General features: G+C 47.2%; 1 protein-coding gene across 3 annotated transcripts in view; it reads left to right on the top strand.

Annotated features, from left to right (window-relative positions):
* mpp7a (MAGUK p55 scaffold protein 7a) overlaps positions 1-5,000 on the top strand; it is a 239,527-nt gene that overhangs the window by 212,250 nt on the left and 22,277 nt on the right. The window lies entirely within an intron of this gene.

Here is a 5,000-nt window from a genome sequence, read left to right as displayed (position 1 = left end):
CTCTGTCTGCCCTTCAGTTTACTTACAATTTTTTCTCTCTTCTCTTTCTTCTTTCCTTTCTTTTTGTCCCACTTTTCTTTTATTTTTCATTCCTCTATCGCACACACACACACACACACACACACACACACACACACACACACACACACACACACACACACACACACACACACACACACACACACACACACACACACACACACCGATTCAGACAGAGATGCACAAGCTTACACACGCGCACACACACACACACACACACACACACAGACACACACACACACAGACACACACACACACACACACACACACACACACACACACACACACACACACACACACACACACACACACACACACACACACACACACACACACACATAGAAAGAGTAGGAGAGGACTGTTGTGACAGCAAGCAGTTGTTTGAAGTGTTCTCATATGTAGCCTGGGTGTGTGAATTGGTGTATTGGGACATGGTTACACTGGCGGCAGAAAGGTCAAGCATTTTAACATGCTGGGGCATACAGGGATACGGAATGTTAAAATATGCAGACAGTTTTAGTTCTTTACTCCTTTCAGTCATACTCCACTCCATTCATACTCCACTCAATTGAAAATCATGCACATCCAGGCACATACTAAAGTTATGTTAATGCCCGAGTTGTTATTCCAACGTTTTTTTTTTTAATCACATAAAAAATAAAATCTATACTGATGGGATATTATCCACTGAGAGTTGGGCCAAGTCCAACATTTCACAGTTTCACTAGTTAACCACAAAATGCACTATTTAAGCAACACACCACACAAGATATGGAGAGGATAGAGGAGGAGAGGATAGGAAGGTAGATGGTAGAGGAGGAGAGGATGGAGGAAGAGAGGATAGAGGATAGGGAAAGGAGAGGGGAAGAGAGTAGAAGATGGAGGAGGAGATGAGGAGATGGAGGAGGAGATGAAGAGAGGATAGAGGAGAAGAGGAGGATAATGTGTCCGGAGAGAAGGAGAGGATAGAGGAGAGAATAGAGGAGGCTAATTTGTCTGGTGGATTGTCCCTCTTAGTCTCAGCGGCGATGGATACATTTTGTTAACAAGCAAGTTAGCCAGACAGAGAGAGGGGGCATGAAATGGAAATTTGGGCCCCATACAGCTAATGAAAAAGGCCCAAAGATACAGTAAAAAAAAGAATAAATACAAAAAGTTAACTACAAAGCCTCCTCCAAATAGGTGAGGTACCAATAGGGGCAGTCCAGGCCTCATGGTTAGCGTTGAGGTATTGGGAGGAGAGGGTTTCAGGTTCGAATCTCACTGTGATGGCGTGAAACTCACTAGGGCTGTAGTTGTGTTCTGCCAACAAGGCTGGCTCTTTGCTATGGTTGTCAGAGCCCTGAATTGGTACCCAGAGGTTCCAGGTTCGAGTCATGGCAGCCAGGGCAATTCTACTCCCCTTCCCTTCACCCACCCTTACTCATGGAAAGAGGGTGTGTTCCTACACATTCGTCTATGATGGAAGGGACACCTAGCCTCACATTGCCCCAGGGATGGTAACCAATCCCTTTTAATAACTCTTAAGTCGCTTTGTATAGCAACGTTTGCTAAGTGGTTTGTAATGTAGTGGTAGAGAAAGCGTTTGCGATGTAGTGATTTAGAGAGAGCGAGCAGGCGAGCGAAAGAGCCAGAGAGAAGGATTGAATGGAAAGAGGATTGAGGGAGAAACGCGGGCCCTCCTTTCCGCTCCGCTCTGTTAATCCATGCCGGGATGTGTTGTGTTGCATGCAGCCGTAGCGGCGTCGGCGACTTTAATGGATGTGTCTGATTCACGCGGTGACATTTTGAAATGTCGCTGGAATTAAAATCCCATCGCAAGGGGGCTTTTCTCGCAGCCCAGGGGCCGACTGATTGCTCTCAAATGTGACCCCAGACGGTTCTGGTGGAGAAACCGTGCAGGCCCCCAGCCCCAATGCCATGCCAGAGAGAGAGAGAGATATATGGAGAGAGAGAGAGAGAGAGAGAGAGAGAGAGAGAGAGAGAGAGAGAGAGAGAGAGAGAGAGAGAGAGAGAGATATGGAGAGAGCTTGCCCAGCAAGAGAATAAAAAAGAAAGACCCAGCATGGCCTTCAATTACAGCCCCAGACGCCCCGAGAAAAAAAAAGCTGTCTTTCTCTCGCATTTCTCGCTTTGCCTTTCCTCTCTCTTTTCAGGCTTTCTCCACCACTACCACCACAATCACCATCCAAACCAACACCAGGCTTTCTCCACTACCACCGCCACCACCACCACTCTGCCACCCCTCTTTCCCCCCCCCCCCCTCCCCCCCCTCTCCCCCAGTCGTGTTTGATTACGTCCGCCGTACCAAGCGGGATACTTAATGCTCTGCTTCATTTAAAACCGTTACAGCTTTGGCTTAATTAAAGAAAACAGAGGGGTGGTGTTGGATCGGGGTAAGGGGAGTCTGTGGGGGTGATTCGTGGAGCGTGGAGTGGAGGGGGTGGAGGGGGTGGGGGTTCAAATGGCCTCGGCACGGGCCACCAGCACAGACGGAAACTGCCCTGGTCCATCCAAGCAACCCCAACACACACACACACACACACACACACACACACACACACACACACACACACACACACACACACACACACACACACACACACACACACACACACACACACACACACACACACACACCTACACACACACCTACACACACACACCTACACACACACACCTACACACACACACCTACACACACATATATACACCTACACACACCTACACACACACCTACACACACACACACACACACACACACACACACACACACACACACACACACACACACAGCCCTCGGCCCCATCGCTGCTCACGCTACACTCGGGACGCAATTAGCCGCCGAGACCTAAACATTTTGATCTGGGTCAAGTCTGACCGCCATTTTCCAGCGCGGGGAGAATGGATTTGGATTCCATTGTTGCTCCGTAAATATTTCCTACGCCGGCGAGCCGAGCCAGCGCTATATATTATATACTCCTATTGGTTTTTGCATTACAATGTAGTTTTATGACATGCTCCCCGCTTTTTTTTTTTAAATTAGATTGTGTGTGTGTGTGTGTGTGTGTGTGTGTGTGTGTGTGTGTGTGTGTGTGTGTGTGTGTGTGTGTGTGTGTGTGTGTGTGTGTGTGTGTGTGTGTGTGTGTGTGTGTGTGTGTGTGTGTGTGTGTGTGTGTGTGTGTGTGTGTTGCCTGGTGGTTCAGGCCAGAGTGTGTGTAATGTGATGACCTTGCTGGCCTGCAGACTTGCAAAGGAAACACAAGTGCCAGGTGGTAGCAGAACACCTCTCCTCCTCCTCCTCTCTCCTCCCCCTCCTCTTCATTACTCTCTCCATTACTCTCTTTCTCTCTCATTTCTTCCCTATAGGCCAATTATAGCCTTTTGTTTTTCCATTCTTATATGATATTATGATATATTGTTTTTTTCCCCTCTCGCACTTGCGCTCTCTCTCTCTCTCTCTCTCTCTCTCTCTCTCTCTCTCTCTCTCTCTCTCTCTCTCTCTCTCTCTCTCTCTCTCTCTCTCTCTCTCTCTCTCTCTCTGGCTTGTTGATGAGTTTATGGTGGCACTGTCTGCTCTCGCCCCATAAATCCCACTCCAGCGGCTTCAGCTGAGCTGGAACGCTGCGATGTCACGCTTTGCCCGTTGCCAGCGACAAGAGGGCACGTGCCACATGAGCGATGGCTGCACACTCCTGCTGACGGAGGACAAGATTACGGGATAGAAGGATGAGCAGAAATAGTCTGACTGAAGGGAAAAGATAAGGAGTGAGATTAGAAACGGGATGGAAAAAGGAGATCACACATATCGACACATAGTCTGACCATAAAGAACACTTCCAATTCAAGGGCAATTTAAAAGGGTTTCATTTAGTTTGATTGGTAGAAACCGTATAGGACAAATTGGATGAAGTGAAAAGGGAGAAAGGTATAGCAGAGAAAGAGATAAAGGATATCCTTCTACTGGACAAAAACACAGGATGTGGAGAAATGTGGAGATCAGCGGTGCGTTTCTCGACAGCATCGTTGCTAACTAAGTTAGGAACTTACTTAGTTGCAGTGCAATTTCCCATTGGCAAGCAACTAAGTTACGAACTAGTTAGCAACAACGCTTTGGAGAAATGGGGTTCTGAGATAAACAGAAAGAGTTTCACCATAAGACAGAAGGAGAAGAGTATTTCACCAAAAGAATGGAGTGTCTGACCAAAAAGGAGAATGTTGGATAAAATGGTGAAACAAACAGACATTGGGATGGAAAAACAGAGTCTGACTGCAGATTAAAAAGAAAAAAGAAACCTACACAGTCAGTGGCCAGTGACTGTTGACTGATGAAAAATGTTGAAAAATGTCTGGCCAGAGGAAAAAGATAAGACTGCTAGAAGGATGGAGAAAAAGAGATCAGAGATGGAAAGAGAGAATTAAGTCTGACCACAAGAAAGAAAGATAAGGACGGGGAGAAAGAGGGAGGGTGGGAGAGAGGCAGGGAGGTATGGAGGGAGGGGTGTAAAGGGGGATTCATACTTGGCGTGACTGGTGTAAGTCTCCTTCATACTTCACTCGCGACCTCACTCGCGACCTCACTCGCGCCATCACGTGACCCAAAATGACGTCACACGCCGTGGCGCGAGCTGCCGTGTCGAGACGTCGTGCACCCCACATTTTTTGTAACATGTCGTGCGCCACCAGCGACCATGCAGGTAGGCAGACAAAGCAGGAGTTGCGAAGAGAGGCTACAACTACTGTAGGCTACTACAGAATGGATCCTGCACCATTTTGAGGATAATAAAATGTCATAGAGAGTTATTTTATCTTCTCTCTTAAATGTTGTTCAGTGAAACAATTGTTTACTTTGTTCAGAAGCACGTTGTGTTCGGCGATATATTTAAAAATTCTGCCGCCAGAACAATGCTCTCACATGGTCTTGGAATGATCTGGCAATGTAGGCTACAACAAAAAAATAT

Source organism: Engraulis encrasicolus, chromosome 9, assembly GCF_034702125.1.
Source record: "Engraulis encrasicolus isolate BLACKSEA-1 chromosome 9, IST_EnEncr_1.0, whole genome shotgun sequence".
Classification (NCBI taxonomy): Eukaryota; Metazoa; Chordata; class Actinopteri; order Clupeiformes; family Engraulidae; genus Engraulis; species Engraulis encrasicolus.
Note: the sequence above shows the minus strand (reverse complement) of the source record. Positions and strands in the feature narration are given on the sequence as shown.